Here is a 19,922-nt window from a genome sequence, read left to right on the forward strand (position 1 = left end):
ATTATCTTGAAACTTTCTGTTATTGTTTAGAAAAATGGTTTAAAATTTGTGAAAATTCTTATAATGTATATACAAAAATGAATAGCTTTTAAAAATTAATGCATACTGACTCATTCACTCAAAGACTGTGAAGGACTGATTCAGTAACCCGTTGCTTCATGTGTCAGTGAAGAGACAAGAGATGCTGAGGGACCACAGTACATGCAGTGTAATTATGGCCACGATGGTTTACTATATTTTTCTGACAATCCAAAAAAATAAATTTGGTGCGCGTGACCCTGAAATACATTAAGTGGGTTTGAAAATGTTTTCTTTACTACTATATAAGTAGTTAATAATTGTAATAATTATTAAGCTTCACTTGACAAGTGAAGGCAAACTGTAGGGCTTTAGGGAGCTGGAACCTATCCTAGAAGTATGAAATACAAGACAGAAACCAGATGGCATAACACTTCAGGGCACACCAAGAAAGAGAGAGTGAATTTAGTGTGGACAAGCAACTTAGTGTGCATAACTTTGGGATGTGAGAGGAAACCAAAGAATTTGGGGGAAAAAAGCACACAGTGCTTGGTGTTACATTATAATACAGGTCTTTAGTAGAATATACAAATATATGTTTGGCATAGTATTTGAATTCAGCTAAGAAATGAAGCAAATTATTGAAAAAATATATTCTTTTGAAAAAATAGTATAACCTGACAAGTAACATTTCATCCCTGCATTGAGCAATCACATAATTTTAAATCTATGTAAAGTATATGTTCTAGATATACTGCTAACAATTTTTTGTGCCTTTTATAATTTCTGTCAATTTTATTCATTTCTATCGCAAACTGGGGAAATGGTTCAGTAGCCATCATAATCAACAAATAGTTTTCTATTCAGCTTGTGTAAAATTATTCATTTCTATTTATCCTGATTAATATAACATTGAAACCTTGGCCTTTCGCCCCTCTCTTCAGCAAATGAAGGGCATGCAGAAGAATATAAATGGTAAAACATGGGGAGAGTAGCACAAAAAGAATAAATAACATGGAGAAATTTTGGGGGATAGAAGCAACATAGTAGTACATACGTTACAGCTAATGAATAATAGTACTGGCTAGCACAGCAAGTCAGGTCATAGCTGATTGTATTTTATATTCATGGTGTGTCAAGTATCTTAACATTAGGCTAATGAAAGGGAAGCCGCATTAGGGACAGAATTGATTTTATTAAAACACAGTGTCCCCAGCATCAAAAAAGACATATGTGCATTGTAATGAAGTACATTAAGGGTCAGTGGCAGTGCAGTTTTTAAAAGAAAAATGTGGTGGCTTGTGCTCAGTGGGTGCCGGCCGTGCGGTCAAACCATCAGGAGTTGGCTACACGAACAGAGAGAGAATATGGCACCTGTGAGGTTGGTTTGCTCATGCTGAGAATTCAGTGAGCTGAGGAACTGCAGAACTTCAGGAGATCATCCTGCGGATGCCAGTGTGAAGGTGGTGAGACAATGGAATCAGGCTTGGGCATCTCAGTGGTGACCAACTGAAGTGGCTAGGGCGCAAGCCCGTTTAAACGGTCGAACACACTTGCCAGTGTCTCAGCTCCTGCTGAGCAGATCTGATGGGTGAGCTGGGGTGGAGGAAAATCAGAGAGGCATGAAGCTTTGAACAATGAAAGATGCAGCTGATTTTAGTCTTCTGGTTCAATTCCTGTTTTTATTCCTTTTGGATTATTTATTGATTATTTATTAACTGATTTTAACACCTTCTGAGAAGCACTTGTTTTATTTTTTTTGAAAACTGACTAATGTATGGAATAGAATGAACTTTAAATTTTGATTTTGTTGTTTTGTGTAATCATTGCAAAAGTCTTCCCGGTCATGACTAACGATGTCTAGGTTCAAGGAGGTGAGCTGCTGCTGGCAACCCGAGCAGCACAGCTGTCTAGTGAGATTTTTTCAAGGGTTAATACAATATAAAATATCTACAGTATATGCATAAAGTACAGAATTCCTACTGTTCCAAGTAGGGCACTTCTTTTTAAGTCCAAATTTCAAAGGTCTTTGAATAGCCACACTAGCCATGCAGACCAACTTCAGCAGTAGCTTTACTAAGAATATAAATCCATACTACAGGGTCACGGGGGTCTGCTGGAGCCAATCCCAGCCAACACTGGGCACAAGGCAGGAAGCAAACCTCAGGCAGGGCACACACACACACGGGACAATTTAGAATCACCAATGCACTTAACCTGCATCTCTTTGGACTTAGGGAGGAAACCCATGCAGACACGGGGACAACATGCAAACTCCACACTGGGATGACCCCGGGAGCAAACCCGGGTCTCCTAACTGCGAGGTAGCAGCGCTACCCGCTGCGCCACCATGCCGCCCTTAATAAGAATATGCAATGCTAAACTCTTCCAAAAGTTGTGTGCCATAAAGTTAAAAACTCTACTTTTTCCTCCTACACTAGTTTATTAATCCTGTGAATTTTAAGAAGGCCAGCTTCTTGATTATATTCCCCTGAGTATAGGCAATACAGATTCTGTAAGGTAACTGGGTGGGGTGGGTTTGCTAAACCATTTGTTACTTTAAATGTATGAAGAAGAACTTTCAAATCAATACTAAACTTAACTGGAGACCAATGAACTGACTTAACAACTGAAATGAAATGATTTTACTTATTGGTTCTAGATATGATTCTTTCTGTCGTGCTTTGATTTAACCTTAAAGTAGTAAGTGAATCATAACATAAATCAATGTTTAACAAGATTCTGCCCTAATTATGTTTTAATGGGTTAATTACAAAATATTTATTGTTAGATGTAATTTCTTTTTTTGCACATGCAGAAGCTTTTTGGAATTGGACCACCCTGAAATTAAGGTTTGCCTTTTGCAGAAATATTTTGTATAATATAACAGATTGTTACTTAAGGTAAATTATGCGCTGCGCATTCACAGTGAAGCTGCTAATACATCTCACTTAATAAGATGAAAAGATATCACTAGTCCCTGCATCTCTTTTGACAGTAGTCAATGGTTTAGACTTTGTTAGCTATGTTTACACTTGGCAGCCAGTATCTGAGGAACTGCAGGCCACTATTGTCACAAAACAATTTAAAAGTTCTTAATATGATTAACTGTCTTTTATCTTGATTGGAAATTTGCTTTGCAGGTTGCCGGGTGACAGATTTCTGTCTCAGCAGCTCGTTAGACTGTCTTCCCTTAAACAACATTTCCATAGTAAGTATAGTTGACAGGATTGCTCATTTGTGAGTCACATGTTGAGTATGAACAGGTACAAATGTTTAGAAATCCACAAATAATGCTGTTCCTAAATGGCTAGCTGTTACCTTGTCAGCTGAATGGTAAATTGACATTTCAACAAAATGCCAATAGGTGCAGCTCTGTGTAGAAACAGTGTAAACAATTATATGAAAAGAAATCCCAGAGAAAACTGTCACTTCAGGGAGCGTCTAACAAGCTCTTAAAGACCAAAATGGTATTAAGCATGAAATAAGGATAAAGAGTAGGAAACCATGTCAAGTAATTATAAAATAATCCTTTGGACAGATTAATCATAATTTGTTAAAGGCTAATTATTAAAATTGAGTGCAATGAAGAATAAAATGCTATAGAATGTTGAGAGTAATATATGTTTACATTTCAGTTGCTGTTGATAGCAAAATGTAGGTTTATGAGGAAAGACAACTCCTATTCCATTAACCTTTTTTATTTCTAGTCAAAGTCTATCTATATCTGAATTTATACCCTAATGCCCTGGCCTGGCTCCATCATTGCATTTAGAATACAAATGTAGCATGGAAATAGGCAATGTAAGGACGGGAGACAACTGATAGCCTTGAGTTACAGGCAGCCCATATGACTTTGTAGAAATCTTTGTTAGTTTTTAGGTAATAAAGCACTACAACAATACATTACATCATTGATGCAATATACAAAGTTATTTTGCCCTTTTCAATGTGTTTTCTGCTATTGAAGACAAATGTCTATGATCACACACATAACTGAATAAATACAATAAAATAATCTATAAACAAAAAGAAAATGTCTGAAATCTTTTATGCAAGATTGCTCTCTAGGTTTTCAAGAATGGCTACTGTATACATAGGATAGCCTAGGAGATCCCCAACAAGAAGTTTACTTCTTCCAACTTCAGATAACTTACCTTTTAACCAGAAAGTTTCCTTTTGGAAACCTCATGGATTCAGTGACCTGGGAACTCCTTATGTGAAGTTTGTGCCTTCTCCTTCTTTCTTCATGTGTTTTCTTCTGGAAACTTCAGCTTCGATCCCACATCCTCGCAATGTTAGGTCTAATTTTGCCATACATACAGGAGAAGTGTGCGAGAGATGAACCTGCAACGGACTGATGCCCCACCTAGTGTTGTTTTGCACCTTAACCTTGATGTTACCTGCGATTATAAATTATGTGGCTTGTCTGAGGGAACAGAGTAACCTGATAGTACAGACAGAACATGCAAATTACTTTACACAAGAGGCACCTTAACCAGTAAATCAACCAGGGTTCAAGGGAAGTGCAGCTGTAAATCTGTACTAATGTTCTGCTTTCTTTAACATCGTACTTGGTTTTCATATTTTTAGATGCTTTCACATAAAATGTGACAAGCACCTACTGTTATTATCATGTCTCTGTGTCTACGAAATTGTAAGCATGAAGCAACTAGGCTCCCATTAGACAGATTTTTGTGAAATTTGTTATTTATTCTCCCAAAAAACTTTCCATTTTCACTGAGATATTGTGAAAAGCGTGCTTTACAAATTTTTTAAATTTCAAAATCTCTCATTGAAAAATATTAGTAAATTTTTAAACTTACATGTCAAGAAAATTCTGTACAACTTCCATTATGGATCAGTTTACTGTTTCAAATTTACATTTAACCAGGTTGCTTAAACTGTTATATTTTTTAAGTTTCCTCTTTTACTAGTTTTACTGCTACTCATACGAGGTGAGACACAAAAATAACTGGACTGGGCTTGGGGCTTTCCTGAAAAACCATCTGGAGGTCAGCCGAATGTGAATCATAGAATTATATCCCCTTCTACACGCCCTCGCAAACAAAACGGCCACAGAAACTTATGAAATGATAAAAACAGTGTACAGTGATAACATTTTGTCTCGTACACAAGTTTTTGAGTGGCACAAACATTTTAAAGAAGGACAAGAAAATGTGGAAGACATTCAACGCCCAACTCGAGAAGGGGGTGGGTGTTTCACCAAGACAATGCTCCAACGCACAATGCTTTTTCCGTAAAGCAGTTTTTGACTGACAAAAACATTCCTGTCTTCAATCATCCTTCCTGTTTGCCCAATTTAGCTCCCTGTGATTTTTACTTGTTCCCTAAAATCAAAAGTGACCTGAAGAGAACACGTTTTTCTTCAATGAATGAAGTGAAGACAGAAACAGTAAACCTGTTGAAGAGCCTCCAGCAAAAAGACTTCAGGCACTGTTTCAATCAATGGAAGATATGTATGGAGTGGTGTAGAGATTGGGAGGGGAGTATATAGAAGGTGACAATGTTTGGAATGCTGTAAATTATCAATAAATATATTTTTTACCAATCCGATTAATTTTGTGTCTCAGTGTTTTTTGGTCTCAACCGATGCGAGAGATGGACGTCTGAAGTGGAGCTCCGCTAGCAGTGGTGCTATTTTTCATATTATTTGCTTATTATTCTGAGATATCCTGTATTTATTCAACTCGAGAGGGACTGCTACAGTATATGTAAGCACATATAAACATGGCCAGCAAGAAGGGGGGTTCGAAAGAATCGAAAACTAAAGCTACATCCAAGCTGCGATCAGCAAGCCCCAGTTCAAGATACGGCCTATCAGAGACAGACCTGGATCAGATGAGCGAAAGCACAGACTCTTCGGGACCACAGTCCGCTACATCGTCGCCGGCTGAGAGCGAAAAGGGGAGCGAAGGTGCGATCGTTAGTGCAGATGTGGATAGCTCGCCGATTGGAGAAGATTACCTGAAACTGGAAAGGACCGGGAAGTCCCGGCTTCAGTTACGCAATTACGCGGGCCTGGAGCAGCGGGGGCACCGGCTTCAGCAAAGTCTGCTGCTTCATCTACGGTACAAGAAGGCACAATTGAGCTATCTGAACTGAAAGTGTTGCTCGCTGAGCTCACGCAAGATATAAAGAAAAGCGAGAAGGCTAATGAGAAAGCAACGGCAAAGGCACTTGAGAGACTGAAACAGGAATTGAAACAGGAGATGAAACAGGCCAATGAATGGCTGCGTCAAGAGGTGCAACTTGAACTTCGACAGGTGCTGGGTAAAATTGAAGAGGCATTCAGGAAAACTCGGTTAAACTGAGCACGCTTGCTGATCAATTGGAGCATCTTAAGGAGACATTCACGAATCGGATCGAAATGGACGAACATTTAGCTGCCAGTGCCGAGGAAAGAGCAGTAAATGTCAGTTCCGAATGTAAAAAACTCGGAGAAAAACTTGGAGACAGACTGGCTGCTTTAGAAGATGGGAGTAGAAGGTATAATGTCAGAATTGAAGGCTGCTGGAGAATCGAGAAAGTTCAAACCCTGTGAAATTCGCAGCTGAACTTTTTCTAAAATAATCGGGGCGACTTTAAAGCAGAATCTGAGATAGCAGCGGCTTACAGCGACGCTGATCAAACACCGCCAGACCCGACCAAGATCTTTTATAGTTCGTTTTGAACGATTATCATTTAAGCTAGAGGTGATGGCACTCCTCAGAAACAAGGAAGATATTATATATGAAAATAACCACATTCGTATCTTCCCTGACTTCTCTCCAGCAACAGCTATTAAACGCGCAGCCTTCTATAATATTAAACAGCGGCTACGGCAAGCCAGTGTCAAATACAGCCTCCTGTATCCGACAAAACTGAAAGTGGAATGGCAGGGTCATTTCTATGTCTTCACTAGCAAGGAAGAAGCAGAAAATGAATTAAGAAAGCTGATCCCGGACTATTCTGATACATAATAGTGAGTCATGGCGTAAATGATAAAGCTAGGATTAATAATCTACTGTCTGATCTATTTGTTTTAAAATACGGGTTTTTATCAGCATATATTCTCATATATTTTATTATTACTTAGTATTACTAGGGCTATATGTTTATGTTTTATTGTGCTTAATTACGTTTTCCTGACTTTTTTTTTTCTTTTTCTTTTCTAATTATTTCATGTGTACCCTAAATGAGACTGTTCAATATCATACCCTTGGTTTACTGTTATTGCTATTACTGCATTAAGACTTGTTATGCTTATTTTGGACACATCTTTAACACCATCACCTGGGTTTATTATCTGGGGTATCACCTTAATGCACTAAAATTGCTGAAGACTATATATATATATATATCTTAAGTTCAAAATTTTATTTATTTTTTTTCTTTTAAAGACTATATTGGTAACAGATATCTCTATCTTTTAACCTAAAGCGCCACTGCATGGGGCTTGTTGTGCTTTGGACGTGCTCTGTCTCTGGGTATGTCAGAGGACTGGGACTGCGTGAAGTGGGTTTTAGCCTCACTTGGGGAGGCAAAAAGGGAGGGTGGGGGGTTAAGGGGGGAAGAGAAAGAGAGCAGGCTTGATCTATACCTAATCTATCATCTCAATCTTTATAATTATAACTATCAACGTAATAATAAGCTGCATGGCAACAACTCTTGGGGAAATAGGAAATTAAGACCTAAACTATTTCACTTCCAGTTAAGACTATAAAATGACATCAAAAACTCAGAATCAGTGTCTCCATGATGGGACAGTTAACTTCGTAAGCTGGAATGTTAAAGGCCTGAATCACGAATTAAAGAGAAAGAAAGTACTTTCTCACCTAACAGGTCTAAATGCTAAAATAGTATTTTTACAGGAAACCCACTTACTAAGCAAGGATCAGTTCCGCTGCAAAAGACTGGACTGGCCAAATGTTCCATTCTAGTTTTACAAAGAAAACTAGAGGGTGGGAATTCTCATACATAGAACAGTACCATTTGTAGCATCAGATGTAGTATTGGATCCTGAAGGGAGATATGTAATGGTCATGGGAGACTTATCTAACTGTAAAATGATTTTGATAAATGTTTATGCACCTAATGTTGATGATAAGGAATTTATACAAAATTTATTTGCATCCATTCCCAATCTGAACACTCATAAAGTTATAATGGCTGGGGACTTTAATTGTGTTTAAATCCACTTTTAGATAAGACTTCCTCCACAGGGGAACGCAACTAACACCGCAAAGATAATTACAAAGTTTATAACTGATCACAACTTATCAGATCCCTGGAGGTTTTTAAACCCAAATTCAAGAACATATTCTTTCTACTCACCAGTACATCATTGCTACTCAAGGATTGATTACTTCTTTATAGATAATAACTTCTTGCCTAAGATTAAATCTTGTAAATACGATGCTATTGTTATTTCAGACCATGCTCCTATGATCTTGGAGCTGAAATTACTAAGCCCCATACACTCACCCGCAGATGGCCTCAACCGCTTCTATTAGCTGACGAGAATTGTACTGAATTTATATCCAAACAAATCAAATTCTTTCTAGAGACAAATACATCCCCTGAGATCTCTGCAGGAATACTCTGGGAAACTCTTAAGGCCTTCTTAAGAGGACAGATTATCTCATATCTTTCCCACAGAAATAAATCCGAAGCAAGAAAGTAGCAGAGATAAAAAGCGAAATTACTAAAATAGATGAAGAACATGCCAGACTACCAAGCGAGACTCTACATAAGAGGAGGCAGGCTCTACATTCAGAATTAAACCTCTTGACAACTAAAGAAACTGAACAACTAATTTACAAATCCAGACATCATTACTATGAACATGGAGAGAAAGCTAATAAGCTTTTAGCAACAAATTCACAAGCAAGATGTATGCAACGCAATCTCGTAATCACTAACACTAACGGAGATAAAATCATCGAACACAAAAATATAATGCACACTTTCAGAGACTACTATAAATCCCTATATACTACTGAGTTTAAAGAAGACAATATACAATCTAATGCATTTCTGGATACATTACAGATACCACAAATTGACGCTTTTAGTGTGGAGGAACTTGATAAACCTCTGGCATTATCAGAATTACTAGATGCTATAAAGTCACTCCAAGGTGGAAAAGCAGCAGGCCCTGACGGCTACCCTGCAGAGTTTTACAAGAAATTCTCCGCTCAGCTAGCTCCCCTCCTATTAGCAACATTTACAGAAGCCAGAGATAACCAATCTCTTCCACAAACCTTTCGCCAAGCACTAATCACTGTCTTTCCAAAACAAAATAAGGACTTATTACAATGTGCATCATACAGACCAATTTCACTTCTGAATAACGACGTTAAAATACTCTCTAAAATCATAGCTAGAAGGATGGAGAAAGTGCTCCCTCGTAATATCACAAGACCAAACTGGATTTATTAGGGGCCGACACTTATCTTCAAATCTTCGAGCCTGTTTAATGTAATATACTCACCAACTAAATCAAACACCCCAGAAATATTATTATCATTGGATGCAGAAAAAGCATTCGACATGATTGAATGGAAATACCTTTTACTATTTTGGAGAAGTTTGGGTTTGGCCCGAACATTTGTGCATGGATTAAATTACTGTATACTAACCCAGAAGCTTCAGTTTGCATCAATAACATTTGCTCAGACTACTTTAAACTAGAACGTGGCACAAGACAAGGATGCCCTTGTCACCGCTGCTGTTTGCATTGCCATTGAACCACTGGCAATACATTGTCGAAATACTGATCAGATAAAGGGGATTAGCAGAGAAGGACTGGAACAGAAAATCTCATTATATGCAGATGACATGGTACTGTATATATCGGACCCAGAAAATTCTGTGCCTGCAGTCTTAGCAGCACTCACAGAATTTCAAAAGCTCTCTGGTCTCAGAATTAATCTGAATAAAAGTGTACTCTTTCCAGTGAATTCTCAAGCATATAATATTAGATTAGACACCCTACCTTTTATCATTGCAGAACAGTTCAAATACCTGGGTAAACATCACAAGTAAACATAAAGCTCTTTATCAACAAAATTTCGTGCGTCTGCATGGAAAAATTAAACAAGACTTGCATAGATGGTCAACCCTTCATCTCACACTAGCTGGAAGAATTAACACTGTTAAGATGAATATTCTTCCTAAGCTCCTTTTTTTATTTCAAAACATACCAATATACATTAATAAATCATTCTTTAAGCAATTAGATTCAACAATAACCTCATTTATTTGGAATTCAAAACATCCACGCATCAAAAGAGCGACCCTACAAAGACAAAAGGCAGAAGGCGGCATGGCTCTACCTAACTTCCAGTTTTATTACTGGGGCAAATATACAGGCGATAAGAACCTGGACACAAATAGAAGAACATACACAGGCATGGACCGCAATAGAAGTAAAATCCTGCAGTACTTCTTTGTATTCCTTGCTCTGTGCTCCAATAAACACACGCTATCGGCAATACACTAATAACCCAATTGTGCTCCACTCACTTAGAATCTGGAACCAATGTAGAAAGCATTTTAAGACGGAGAAGCTTCTTCTGTGGCACCCTGCAAGAGAACCACCTCTTTCAACCTTCACAAACATATGCAGTTTTAATATCTGGAAAAATTTGGAATTAACTTGCTTAGAGATCTTTATATAGACAACGTCTTTGCATCCTATGAACAATTACATTCCAAATTTAACATTCCAGCTACACATTTCTTTCACTATCTTCAAATCAGGAACTTTGTTAAACAGAACCTTCCAGATTTTCCTCATCTTGCACCCTCATCCACGCTGGAAAAATATTGCTCAATTTCAAGGAATTAGACTCCATCTCTACAATATATAAAATCATTTTACAATCCCTTCCTTTCAAAGATCCAAGAGGACACTGGGAAAAGATCTCTCAATTAATATATCAGAAAAGGAGTGGAAAGTAGCAATGCAGAGAATTCACTCGAGCTCCATATGCGCAAAGCATACAATTATACAACTCAAAATTATATATCGAGCACATCTGTCTCACTAAAACTCTCCAAAATGTTTCCAGGGCATGATCCAACCTGCGAACGTTGCAACCAAGCCCCAGCCTCACTGGGTCACATGTTCTGGGCCTGCACCAAATTAACATTATTCTGGACAAAAATTTTTAATTACCTCTCAGACAGCCTTGGACTCACAATCCCTCCTAACCCATTAACAGCTGTGTTTGGGGTTCTTCCAGAGGGCTTAAAATGGAGAAGACAAACAAATTGTGATTGCATTCACTACACTGTTGGCACGCAGACTTATTCTGATAAACTGGAAGAACCCCAAACTCTCCTCTTTTAAGTCAGTGGGAAACTGATGTGTTATATTATTTGAAATTGGAAAAATCAAATACTCAGTTAGAGGATCTGTACAGACTTTTTTCAAAACATGGCAGGATCTAATCAGTAATATTTTAAAATAAGTTTATAAAGCACAGAGAATTTATTAATTTAGGTATTTTACAAGCCTTAAATTTTACACGTTTGGCTTGCTCTCTCTCTCAGGGTGGGGATCGATCTGTTCTTAACATAATTCTTTTTTGTAAAACCTTGATTGTTATGTATGGAGTGTAATAAAATTAATAAAATAAATAATAATAAAAAAAAAATTTGTGTCTCACTTCATATACACAATGGAAGTTAGTCAAACATTGCGTCAAACGGTTGCGTAAACCTTAGCCACACCAGCTCACTTCTAATGCTGCTTGAGGTAAGTTAACCTTAAATGTTAAAAAAAAGCTCACTGGCCTAGAAATAAAGGAAAGAGGAAAATAATTATGTAAGCATAGTTCTGAAAGTACAGACTGAACATTTATGCACTCAGTATTTACGTTACACACATTACACAATCTTATGGCTGCATTATCTGTACCTTCTAATTATTCAATATTCATTTGACATTATAATTTATCGACGAAGCTCCAAACCTGTTCTCTCGCTATCATAGTCCAAACAGCCAACAATTTTATGTGTATCTGCATAAAATGCCTTTATTATGTCTGTTTGCCTATAAATGTGTTTTGTGGCATGAAACAACTTGGCTCCCTGTCAACCAAATTTCATTGATGTTTGGTACAGTCAATCGTCAATTATATTTATAAAGATAGTTACATTTTTGTTAACTTATTCAATTTAGAATGCACTGTACAATTTTTTGAATTTTCAAGAACTCACATTTAAAATACACTAATGAATTTTCAAAAGTGTTTTCAAAAGTATTCTTTGCAGCCTGAACTACTGATGAATTTACTGTCTGAAATTTAACTTGACAAATTATTTCAGCTTGTATATTTTCCTCTTTTTCACCTCTGCTAGCCACTTCTAACAGCAGAACAAATCACCAATACTTTTTATTGAACTACTAGCAGATTTCAGCATACTGTAGATTTTAACACTCCATCTTTCAACAATGTTATTTCTAAGGAATTTAAACTACAATTATTCATAGACCCCTCCACCCCAACCAATCACTAACAACAGGACATCAGTCGATGCCACTTTTATGTCTGCTGGATTGGAATCTGCTATCACAATCCTATTTAGGCTACATCTTTAACTCCATGACATTGTAAAGTACTTTTAAAAATGTGCATTTAATGTACACCATTGATTCATCTTAATGCTTTTTATCATCACTATTATTTTTGTATATGACTTACTATTACAAAAATATTTAATAAACAAAAATGTGATAACTGTGATGAAATGATGAAAATGTATAAAATACTCCAACTTTCAAACCAATTAACCAAGTCTTTGAATGCACCCACATATTCAGTAAAGCATACATTTTCAAACTTGTTTCCTTTTATGTGTTCATAAAATACTGTATTCTCCCATTTTGTTTCATTTATTTGCATGTGATTGTATGTTTATGAATTACAATTCATGTCCACATTCCTACACTGCATTGCTGGTGGTGACAAGCTCATAAAATAATTATTTTTTGTTTTGTATGTTTTGTTTTCAACAATTTTTTACTTGAATTCTCTAGTCTTATTTGTGATAGATTCTCATTTCTCTTGACAGTGTTTAGCTCCTATGATATTTTTGTTATACTGTTGTCACACATGCACATCTGTGGATCACCCTCCAGGCTCATCTGAAGCAGGTAATTCCACCTAGGGTTGAGAGGGAGCACTTGTGCTAACCTTATCTTCTTTTGTTCCCTTCACAATTTCAACATCAGATCGTGGGTCTCCTGTCTGTCCACAGTATGCATACTGTGGGTAAAAGAGGTGTATTGATTGAATGTTGTTTCAGAGAGTGTACCTTGCCAATTTGGATTAAAGAGCTGTCTTAACCCATTTTAGCACATTTCACTTCCTTGATCAGAGCCACATTGATTTATATGTTTGTGCTAATTCTCAGAAAGATTCAAAGAATACTTTCTAAAGAAAACAGAACAAACTAAAGTTATCCCTGAAGTCACTTCACATATATGCAAAAAACCTTTTATCTCATCGATTGTCAGCTTTCACTCCCATTATAACCTTATTTTTTGTTTTTGCATTGCCCACCTTTCAGCCCTCTCCCATTTGTATATATTAAAGTCTTATGCATCTTCAGACACCTACCCTTTTCCAATGTTAAATTATCCACACAGGCTGCTGTGGTGGCAATGACCATCACAGTTTAAATTGCAGTAGGCAACACCAGAAAAGACCTGGATCAAACAAAATGACTTAAAAATTGCTGAATCAACATCAGTGAAGCTAAGAACATTGCAGTCAACCAAAAGGAGTGCAAATGCATCATGAAAAAAATCCAGGACCCACTGACACTCACAGCAGCATACTGGCTCTGAGGTCACCCTCGCCCAGTTGTTCGCTAGGGACCAAAGAAGAAAAAGTAGAAGAAAATCCTTCCCTGTCTTCTTCTGTGCCATTGAAATTCTAAAACGTGTTCCTATCCTTTTTGAGTCTCCAGTTTTTCTTGTACCTCTTCCAAAGCCTGCGCCTCGGCTCTTGACGCTGCCCTATTTGCCTCCTAGTTTTTCTGTCTATACAATATTTGATCTTCCTCCCTCCCTGATCATTACCATGTCTTCATTGCATCTTTCTTTGCTTTTATAACATCCTGCGTTTCATTGTTCCACTCCTACATCTCTTCGTCCCCAGGTGGTCTTCTTCATTCAGGTGAGAGGATCACAGATTGAGTGTAACAGGGCGAAAGTAGAGGAAAAATGCCTTTCACCTTTTTTGTTCCACCCTGAGAGGGAGTACGGAAAGTCCATCTTTCATCCTGATAAAAACAAAGTTTGCAACTGCAAACCACACCAGTTTAAATTTTTATATTCTTTGCCTTCTGCTCTTCTAACTTGCATATTTTTAAGGTTCTATTGTAAGTGTGTGTATAAACACTGTCTCATTTAATAAAATGAATTTCCCCTTCAGTGTATTTATGTTGTAACTTCTTTGTTGTATGTTCATTGCCACTAGGCTAATTCATTGTCTCGAAATAAAGGCACATTATAGCATATTGTTTGCCAGAGGGGAAAATGTGTTCAGTGGAATCTCTTATGAACCAGAATTCTGTGAAACCCAAAAATACAGTACGATGCATTTTTATCTAGATTTATCTCTCACCATTCTATATGTCTAAAATGAACTTAACCAATGTAGCTTCTTTTTTGTTTCTTTTGGAAGTATAAATTGTAATGCGTGCGCTCCCTCCTGTGTTTAACTGGTGGATACTTTCAGATTCTTCACAGAGACATATTAATATGTTATTTGTTCCCTCAAAACATTTTACTGAGAATTTCTTGGATGCTTTTAATGTATTTTTCAATTTCTAATCTTTTGCTTGTGTAAACCTTATGTTTCTTTTCATTGCGCAGTTAAATATGGCAGAATGCATATTGCTGATGTCCACAAATGGGTATTGGGAGGCTTACTGTACATGGCACTTGAATTTTTCACATCATGGCTTGCTTTCCATTGATGGCTTTCCTCATAATGGCATCCCCCAGTTCTCCCAGAACTCTGCCTGTAGGTAAGCACAACATGTCACAAGCCAGGATGAAGGAGGAGGTTGGGCCCCCTGCCCAGAGCTGGCTTAACAGCATTATAGTTCCCCGGGCAAAGCAGTGCACTGGGGCCCCTACCTACACAACCACTCAACAAGTCACAATATACATAGATTAGCATGGGGCTCCTATGCTTGTGGGGCCCCTGGGAAACCGCTGAGCATGCCCATGAGTCCCTGCCGAGGGACTGTAAAAACCAGGCAAGAAGCCAATGGGCATTCCTGAAAATATTTCTTTTGGGAAGGTTTTTAGATAAGGCAAAGGAAAGATGAGCAAGGTGTGGTCATGAGTGAGCATGATAGGAGCAAATATAGATAGAAGGGGTACTTTGAAAAGCTGTTGAAAGAAGGAAGTAAAGGAGGCAATGAAAGGAATGAAGAATGCAAAGGCAACAGGAACAGATTAAATACCAATGAAAATCTGGAAGAGTTTAAGGGAAGAAGGAGTAGATGTGTTGTGGGATCTAATGCAAAAAATCTATGAACAGGAGAAAACACCAAAGGGGTTGAGGAGCACTAGGATTGTACCCATTTACTAGGAGAAGAGAGATATTCAGGACTGTGGAGATGTAGAGGGATAAAGCTGATGTCAAACACAATGAAAATCTGGAAAAGGACTATAAAGAGATGGCCCTGGGAAGAGACCACCATAGTAGGTGAGCAGTTTGGTTTCATGTCTGGCAGAGGAGCCACTAATACAGTTTTAGCACTGGGGCAGTTCTTACAGAAGGATTGAGAAAAACAGAAATGCTTGCATATGGTGTTTATTGATTTGGAGAAGGCTTTGGATAGGGTGTTACGTCAAGAGGTCTGCAGGTGCATGATGAGGGAAAAAGTAACACCAAAGAAGTATGTGAAGATTGTCCAGGATATATATGAGGGAGTGAGGACCTGGGTTATAGAAGCAGTGTTAGGTTAACAGACAAGATTCCAGCAGGAATCTTCTTTAAGCACTTGCCTTTTTGATCTGGCTATAGATGTGTTGACTCATGGGATAAAAGGCCAATCCCTGTGGTGCATGCTTTTTGCTGATGACGTTGTTTAGCACCAGAAAGGTAGAAGTGGAGAGGAAATTAGAAGACTGGCTTTCAATAATAGAGGGTTGAAAACAAATAGTAGGAAACAGAATATTTTAGGTTTAATGATGATTAGGATTCAGACGTTTTATGCAGGTAGAGCTATTGAAAAGACTGAATAATTTTAAATACCTTTGTTCAGTGGTTGCCCCAGATTAAGATTTGGGTACAGATAAAACCCACAGAGTGCAGTGTGCATGAAACAATTACAAGAAGGTATCATGAGAATTGTGTGATCAAAGAATCAAGGCGAAAGTTAAAGCTAAGTCTTTTAAGACAGCGGAGAGACCTGCAATGATATGGAGCTTAGAGATGGGTGCAAAAGGGAGTGCAGGAGAAGTTGTATGTGATAGAAATGAGAATGCTAAAATGGATGTGTGGAGTTACAAAAAAGGACAAAGGCAAAATGAGATAATCAGAGGTATAACAAAAGTAGAAGAAATACCTAAGATAGTACAGGAAAGTGAGTTGATGTGGTATGACATGAAATGATGAGAGACTCTAAATACTATGTGGACAAAAGAGTGGTGGTAATGGAAGTAGAGGAGGAGAGAAAGCAGGAAAGGCCAAAGCTAAGATGAATGGATAGACTAAAAGAAGACTAGAGGTTCAGGGCTGAGCCATATGGAGAAGGTTGGTCAAACATATCAATAACACACAAAATTGGGAAAAGAAGAAGAAAAAGACCCTGATCTAACTTTGGCAGTACTGGATTGAACCAAAGATGCTATTTGTACTTCTGCTGTAGCTATAGGCTGGTGAGTTGCCTAAAAAATAGCATTGCTGTAGAGGGGTAAATTGCATTGGAACCTATTGATTTTTTCTGTATTTGAAACCACTAATGTAACTACATATATACAATATGCACATGCTGTATATCTGAACTGGTACAGGAAAAAACAAGTTTGGTAATGTGTAATCTAGGAGCATTTCACTGCCCATGATTTGTCCCTCTAAATACACCAATTACATACACTGGTAAATGCAGAACCTTTTTGAGTTCCAGTGTGAGTAGGTGGGAGCTACTGCAAACAATAAGCTCTTTTGAGTGCACAAGGTGACCAGTCAGTAGTTACTCTTTAGGAAGCGGACATTAAAGGCCAGCAGGAGGCTAGAAGAACTCCACAAATCATGAAAATGGAAGCAAAGCATTCCACAGTGAGACACTGCTTCCAATTATGGATTGCAGTTAGTCTTGAAACTGCCTAATACTTTAAATGATTTTTTATATATTCTTTGTAGAGAAAGGCCAAGTAAAATGACACCTTTTATTGGCTAACTAAAAATGTATTCTTTCAAATTAGGCAGACAGTTGCCCACATTGTAATTTACATATATGTAGTATGCACATGTGTATGTGTTTTTTTCCTAAAGCTTAAACTAAACTGTGTTAAAGAGGCATGTTATATTCAGCATATTAAGTACTACTGTAAAGAATTTTCAGAGGTGTGACTTAATAAGTAATCTTCAGATTTTTATTTTCTCAAACATTGGTCATGCCAATCATTTTTTTAGCTGTAGTTGGTATAATCAATCATACATCAATAAATGTGCACTTAGTTTTAAATACAAAGAAAATTTCAAATTTCCAGAACTATTTTCCCGTTTAAATTAGTTTCCCCGTTTATATTCTACACTGTGTGTGGCTCTCTTGTATGCAATTCTGGTATATTGCTGTTGTTCAAGAAGAATGAGCGGATCAGCTGAGGAAAATATTTACAAAGCTAGAGTGGGCAAACAATTACAGAGACTGTTAGATTAAGGAACCATACTGCTTCTTAAGACAAACACGGGCAGTCCGACTCTCATTGAGGACTCAACTGAATAAACAGATGAATCTCAACTGCAGCTTGACAAATATGCTTACTGAACAGACCAGAATGATCAAGATAATTAGAAAAAAATATTTCAGAAAGGTTTTCACTGCTATGGTATTTACTTCCAAGGTTATCTGTTTCATTGTTAGACACTTTGGTATTTATGCCTAATTTTATTTGCTACAGAAAGGAAGAAGTAATTAAATGATTAGAATCTTAAACAAGTGAAATAAAATAAAGGAGAAATATTGAAAGATTGAATAACTTCTTGTGCCCTAAAACCAATGACTGTAATTAAAACCTTTGTTAAGATCATACGTATGTAAAATCCACACCATTAGCAAGTTATGCAATTTTACAATAAGTGGTAAAGAAAAACATAGCATGGAGTGAAATGTTCCTTCAACAACTGGAATTTATTTCTAATTAACAATATGGTCTGAAAAAAATGTGGCCACCACAGCCCTTCAGGAGCTGAATGTGATTACTTGGTCTAGTCAACTCTTATTAACACACCTTTATGATCGTCATTTCTGGGGTCATTGGTATGGACGTTAGAATTAAATATTGCCTTTTACATGGATTACATGTGCTTCTGTTTTTGTTATTTTTCATGAATCATTTTTTGGTGGCAAGAGAGAAAAGGGTGATACAGAAACGAGGTCAACCATGAAAAATATGCTTTACGAAAGTATGCTAACAAATGTTCACCACCCAGAAGCAATATGTCGCGCATGTGCACTATTGGTTCCTGAAGGAAAAAAGGCAGGGTCATTAGTGAAAAATAAAGAGAGAGAGAGATAGAAAGTTGGAACTTGCGAGGAATCACACAACTTTGCAGAAGGATCAGGAAGAAACCATGGATTGTATGCAAAAACACAGATGGCTGCATGTGGGGACCTTAATGATATTTATATATGCCTCTGGGGATCATCTTCCTAGATCTGCTAAAGCAAGCGGTACTACTCTGGATTGAGAAAGGGTGTTGTTGCAAAGTATATATTTTCTTTTACCCTGCAGAACACCTCAACAAGCCTTCACTGCCGAGAATAGGTCCTGCCCCTTCCAGTGAGACAGCATAAAACTGGACAAGGTGGCGTCTCATTATGATGAGCAATTCGAGAGGACAGAACAAAAGGGTGACAGCAACCTTTACTCCATATCAGAGAATTTTAATTTTTGGGCTGCAATAGCCAACATTTACATTACATCTTCATGCACCCTTTTTCCAGCTTGATCAGTACAGTTTTTACATCAAAATATTGATATATTAGGTGAAAAGTTGTGGTTAGGACATAGTCTATGGTATTACCCTGATCAAATGAAAGAACTGCACAGATTTTGGCAGAGTGGTCTAACATTGTGGATTTGTATACCGGACATAGCAGTATATACACATGTAGATTTTGTGTTTCACATATAAGATTGTGACTGGAGTTGTATCTCCTAGACATGTGAGGTGAAGAGTTTGATATAAGTCCTTTGTCTTCAAATTATTTCTTATACACCTTAAGAACATTTGGGTGCAGCACTTTTTTTTGTTAACAGTTACTATTGTTCATTATTAATTTTAAGATTTGTCATCTAGATTGTTACTATAATTTTTTAAATGGATTTTTAAATTTAAGATATTCTACTGTCATTGTCTTTGGGACAAGTTACAAACTTAACACTAGAATTACCAGAGCCTACGAAAAAACTCGTAAATCCATCCCACCTTAAATCGCTTCTTAAAATCGTTCACAGCTCTCCACCAGCGTCTTTTGTCATCTAAATGTGCTGATAAAATCAGGCTGCAAGCAGCAGGCTATTCCATCCCCCCACCGACTTAGAACGTGCACAAACTTCTCCCAGCTCATGCCTTAATTGATTTTCTAGGAGTGAAGTGGAGTTTTAGAGTGGAACTAATAGATTGTTGCTTGGAACA

This window comes from Polypterus senegalus, chromosome 4 (assembly GCF_016835505.1).
Source record: "Polypterus senegalus isolate Bchr_013 chromosome 4, ASM1683550v1, whole genome shotgun sequence".
Classification (NCBI taxonomy): domain Eukaryota; kingdom Metazoa; phylum Chordata; class Cladistia; order Polypteriformes; family Polypteridae; genus Polypterus; species Polypterus senegalus.